The following is a 6,000-nucleotide window of genomic DNA, read 5'->3' on the forward strand; positions in this document are numbered from 1 at the left end:
CCCTTGGGCCATCTTGCTCCCATAGGAGTTAGACTCCTGCAAGAGGTTAGACAAAAAATAGCATAAGGGGTCAGGGTAGGGATACCTTGACCCCCTAGATGTCATGTAGGCGGACCCCCTGGGGATAATAAGAAAAAGAATTGCAAAACATTCTGTAATCCCATGGGAATGAAAATGGCCCTGGGTAGCATTTTTAGAACCGTATGCCCTGGGAAGCACACCCCCAGGGTTGAGTTAATAAAAGGGAGCGAGGCTGCATAGAACCCCTCCCAGAGCCTCCAGAGGAAAATAGATTATATAGGGAAGGGGTCCTTATGGCTCCCACCACCCGAGCATCCAGAGGCCCGGGGAGCCCACCCCCTGTGCTACCATTTCTTTATAAGGGAAAGGAGGTCACACAGCCCCCTCCCCAAGCCCGGGGAGCCCACTCAAGGGCAATTAACTTAAGGGAGAGGGACCACATCATGCACTATGGCGCTCGTGTGCTGATGACGGCTGGGGGCCGTCATAAACCAGCCCACTTGCGATTTTGACGCACAGGCGCAGAATCGCGGAAGCATGGAAGGGGTTAACAACCAACAACAGATATATGGAAAACCCTCAATGCGTACGATGTTTAATCTGTATGCAACTTTTCGGAGAAAGACCGTTTTCTAAAATTACTGAACATCTGTCAACAAGGAATGTCCTACCACGGACAGCTTTTCTTTGCAGACGGTGAAACTCTTATGTGAAATACACTACAGAGTATTGAAAGGGATCTACTAAGAACAGTATACACTCTATGCAACACTTGGCAAAAAAGACACTATTTGCTTAAATAAACAACATCTGAAAGTGTTAAATATTATACGACCTGCATCCTTCATACTGTGGTGAAATCTTTACAGATAGACCATATTCTGAAGCAAAATAAGCACATGTACATAGCTTAATACCTGGTGGACACAGTCTTCTATGGTACGTAGAAATTGTCATGCTGAGACAATTTTGTCTAATAACTCAAACTGCTTACAATACTTACGGCCAGATGTAGGAGCCTAAATACCGGTCGGTAACGGCCGATTTCGGCCGTTACCGACCGTTACCGACCGGTATTTAAGAATGGGCATGTAGGGGCATTTATTTTACCGATTGTGTAAAATACCGAATCGGTAATTTTACCGATTCGGTAAATCCAAATGTAGGTGGGACTCTTCTGAGTCCCAAAGGCCATACAGATTCGGTATTTTACCACCCAATTCAATTGGGTGGTAAAATACCGAATCCAGGTGTGCATGCACATGTGTGCATGCACACCTATGCCATGTGACAGACAGACATGCCCTTAGGGCATGTCTGTGTGCCACATGGCACACATGCCTGTATTTGGGGTGCTAGAGGGTGTCAAAGTGACACTCCCTGCACCCTGGCAGGAATCGGTATTTACCGATTCGGTAATTACCGAATCGGTATTTCCCATTGATTCCTATGGGCTTCACAGCCCATAGGAATCAATAGGAAATACCGATTCTGTATTTACCGAATCGGTAAATACCGAATATTAAAGATTCGGTATTTCAATTTCTAGAAATACCTACATCTCCCCCCTTCATATTTACCGATTCATAAATACCGAATCGGTAAAATTCGGTATTTATGAATCGGTAAATACGAATTACCTACATCTAGCCCTGAAGGCCTAATTACAATAGTGTTCGGACCACAACCGACGGCTTTTCGGTTGAGGTCTGACCGCCACCTTCTGCTACGGTCCGATCGACACATTACGATGTGTACGGTTGGAGGCCGCAGTCGGAGGGACAGACCAACGCTTTCCGGTCGGAAATACACCATAATCCCTTAAGGACAGCATTTCCACCGTCGGGATTATGATGTCGGTTTCTGACAGCCAGTGCATGTCGGCCTTTCTGACACTGAAAGGCTATCAGAAAGCGACACTGGGAGCTCCTAACCGGCCTCTGCCCCTCTGCGGCCTCAGCATTTGGCCCTCCCCCCAAATCATGCCTGCACAATGGTGCCTGCCACATGGTGCAGTGATGTTTTGATACATCCATTTTTCTATGGGAGCATATGCTGCTGGTTTTTTTTGACTGCCGCACAAGTTCCCATAGAAAAACCTATGTTTCAGACTGCACTGTGTGGGGTTGCATCCAAATGATGTGGTTGGAACCACCGACCTGAGGTTGGCCGATTCTCAATCTGCAACCTCTGCCTGACATCGTAATCAGGGCCTTGGTATGTACTACGAATGAAGACAAATTGTCAACTGTCACCTGCACACAGAGTTACTCTTCAAAACAAGGATTTATATTGTGTTTAATACTGCTACACGCCTATAAATGCTTACACTCAGTAGCTGGATACAGGCTGTACACAATTAGGTGGAGTAGTTATATGGTAGATACCAGCCACTTTTGCAAACTATTTAAAAAAAATTAAGACCTTCATTGGATGATTTCATCACTGATGTCATCAATTATGTCATTTGATATGTCACCAGTGATGTCATAAATAAAGCCATAGAACATGTCATGAGTGATGTAATATGTGAGGTTATAAGCAGTGCATGGCGAGGGTGCAAGTTTCAACAATAACTGGGGAGTTTCTGTGTTTTGTTAGTTCAAAACGTTAATGTTGTCACTGACAAATTCATCTAATTATAATTTTTCTTTACCAATTATTTTTTTTTTAACAAAACAGATCTTTTCATCCCAACTGACTATAACGCTACCTTAACCTTTGGTTTTTTTCAGTGAATATAGATATAGATATTATACCTCTACCCATCCTTAAACTCTAAAATAACACTTTACCCTTTAACTATACCCAACCTTTAACCCAAAAATCACACTTTCCTCCCTTCACATCTACCCATCCCTAAACCTTAAAATTACTCCTTCCCCTTTACCTCTATCCACCCCTAAACCCTAAATTTACCCCTAACTCCCTTTACCTGTACCCACCCTGTAACCCTAAAATCACCCCAACCTCCCTTTACCTGTATCCACCCTGTAACCCTAAACTCACCCTTGCCTCCCTTTATTTCTTCCCTCTTAACCCTAAGGTCACTCTTATTATGTTATGTATGTTATATTATGTTAAGTTATATTATGTTATGCAGATTTGTAGAGCACACAACCACCCAGGAGGGTATCATTGTGCTGAGCAGGTGTGAGTCTAGGAACACCTAGGGCCTTGTGTGACTACTCAAAAAGCTAGCTCTTCACCTTCTTAGCAAATTCAAGACGTGAGGAGGAGGTTCTTATGATGTGGAGTGATAAGTTGTTCCACGCTGTAGGAGAAGGCTTGACTGCTGGATCTGTTTTCCCGTATACAAGGATTTGTGCAAGTAGGACTTCAGATGAGCAGCGATGTGTGAAAGGTTGTGTAAGCAGATACAATTTTTGATATATTCTGGGCCAGTTTTATTGTCATGAGCAAACAGCACACAGCATATACACCCTTAAGCATGGCATCCTGGGTCAGTTTATTGCGAGTATGGAGGGAAAATATCGAAAGCTTAAGGACTCTGTGATTGGGTGGAGATCTGAGTGAAGGAGACATTTTGAGGCATATGGTGAGTGCGATTGTATTGAGAACTTGGGTCTGATTGTGGTCCTGTACAGTAGCATGTGCATGCTTTAAGCTGGGGGCTTGGTCTCTCAAGTGTGGGACCTTTCGGCAGCCATCATGATTTTCCCCCTACTCAAACCACGCCCGAGCCACGCCAAACTTGCTAGGCAATCAGTTCTTTTAAAGGAAGGACATACGACTTAAGATCTTTGCATTGGTGTTAGGTTAATGCGGGTCTAACACTTGGGCCTAATTCTTCGTGGATTACCTCCGTCACTCCACGCCGTCCAAGCACTTCAATCTCCGGCAACCAGGGAATCGTCTGCGGATGTAGGGCTAAGCGCTCGCTGCACCCTGAAAAAAAAAACTTAAAGTCAGTAAGTGCATAGCGCTCCAACTAAGGACAACAAAGACAATTAGTGCATAGAATATCAATAAAGGATAAAAACATCAGTAGGTGCAAAGCGCTTAACAATTACAGAGAACTTAGGACCGCACAGCTCCCTACCAATAAGGGTTGTACAGTAACTCAGGACAAAGACAAGCAAGGCACTTCTCTTAGCACAGGAACCAGACTATTTGTGCCATGAATAGTGCTTCCATAGGCCTAAGCGACTTACGCTTAACCAGCTAAGAGTTATATATTATTTATATATATTAATATAATATATTAATATATATATATATATATATATATAATATATATTATATATATATTATATATATAATATATATAAATATAAATATATATAATATAAAAAATATATATATATATAAAGATATATATAATATATAATATAATATATATATTAATAGTTATATATTAACTTAGCAAGAGTCTGCATGCTCCTCAAGAACTAACCACATTTTCTAAGTAGTGAACAGTTGCTTGCACAGGTGCATGAGAATGAACTGCAAGAGCAACTGATTGAGAGCAAAAGATAAGAGGGTCTAATAGTGATTGATAAGGTACTCTTAGCTCTTTACAGAGCTCACAGAACCCAGGACACTATCCAGCACGGTTCGTTGGAAACTCAGTGTGACAAGGGTGCTATCAGGAGACCAGTGACCGGCCTGTCTTTATTATTTTGTCCCATACCCTTTGTCTCACCTCGAGCCTGCAGTATTTGTGGTTCATGGGGTGGGGGTTAGAGCGCATGGTATCTCTGCTTGGTCTAGGATTTCAGGTTAGTGTATCTGAGCAGGTAACTTGATCTGAGAGTTATGTAATGCCTTTAAAGTGTGGGTGAGGAGTTTGAATTGTGCTTGTTTGTGAATGGGGATCCAGTGGAGCTCCTTGAGGTATGGTGTGATGTGAATGTGGCATGAGCGGTTTAGAGTAATTCTGGCCTCCAAATTCTGACTGGTCTTCAGCCTTCTGGTGAGTTTTTTGTTAATCCCAGAATATATGGTATTCCCGTAGTTTAGCTTACTTGTAACCAGGGCGAGCATGATGGTTTGCCAGGTGCTGGTTGGGAGCCATTTAAAAATCTTCCTTGGCATCTACAGGGTGTGGAATCATGAGGAGCTGACTGCATTGACTTGGGCTATCATGTTGAGTTGCTATCTATGATGATCACAAGGTTCTTGGCGTGGGAGCTGGGGGTTGGACCTAGATCTGTTGGCCACCAGGTGGTGTCCCACAGTGAAGTGGTCCCAAAGATTATGATTTTGGACTTGCCGGTTTTCAGCTTTAGACAGTTGGGGGAACATTTATCAAGTTTCCATGCAGTGCAGCAGGCCACCTTGCGGCACTTTGCTACATGAAAGGAACAGGGTATGAATGAACCGTATTTAACATTATACAGCACATTCTTGTATTTTCCTTGCCCTGGTGCCTTGTTGGCTGCCTAGAGTCAACACAGGCACCGATGCAACGTGGTGTAAAGGTACTTGCTTTGCAGCCAGGATTGGTTTTGTGAAGGAAGGGGCACTTTCCTGCACAAAAACATTTCTCTGAGGCATTTTCCTCTTTTGATGGGTGCCGCAGCACATATGGAAAGAGGAAACTCAAGGAGATATTAAGATAGTTCTCCCTGTTACACCTCACCCGGGGAGGCGTAGCTTTTTGACTCATTCCTAGGTCTACCAGTAATGTTAAATATGGGAATTTGCCTAAATTCATAGGTGGATGCATGGGAACACACACGCTCCACCCATGGAATGCCTTTCTGGGGCAGAGTAATGCAATGTCCTGATTTGTGCTTCATTTTGTTACACTAGATTTATCTAGATTTATCAAGCTACTCATGCATTATGGGGCTTGATAAATCTTACCTAATAGTTGGGTTGTCCTTGCGCCCCATTGTGTGGCACGAACGCGACACAACTGCTCTTAAATATGCCCATCGGTCATCATCTAGTGGGCGATTTCAGTCATGCAGGCATTTGAACTTGATCCAGGTACTGGTAGTTTTGTGTGTG

General features: G+C 43.3%; 1 long non-coding RNA gene across 1 annotated transcript in view; it reads right to left on the reverse strand.

Annotated features, from left to right (window-relative positions):
* The window catches only part of LOC144819521 (uncharacterized), a 260,179-nt gene extending 256,291 nt beyond the window's left edge, over window positions 1-3,888 (reverse strand). Inside the window, exon 1 of the long non-coding RNA XR_013607422.1 lies at window positions 3,845-3,888. This is a non-coding gene — a long non-coding RNA (uncharacterized LOC144819521). The remainder of the gene's footprint in view (window positions 1-3,844) is intronic.
* Between the last annotated feature and the right edge of the window lie 2,112 nt (window positions 3,889-6,000).

This window comes from Lissotriton helveticus, chromosome 2_1 (assembly GCF_964261635.1).
Source record: "Lissotriton helveticus chromosome 2_1, aLisHel1.1, whole genome shotgun sequence".
Taxonomy (NCBI): Eukaryota; Metazoa; Chordata; class Amphibia; order Caudata; family Salamandridae; genus Lissotriton; species Lissotriton helveticus.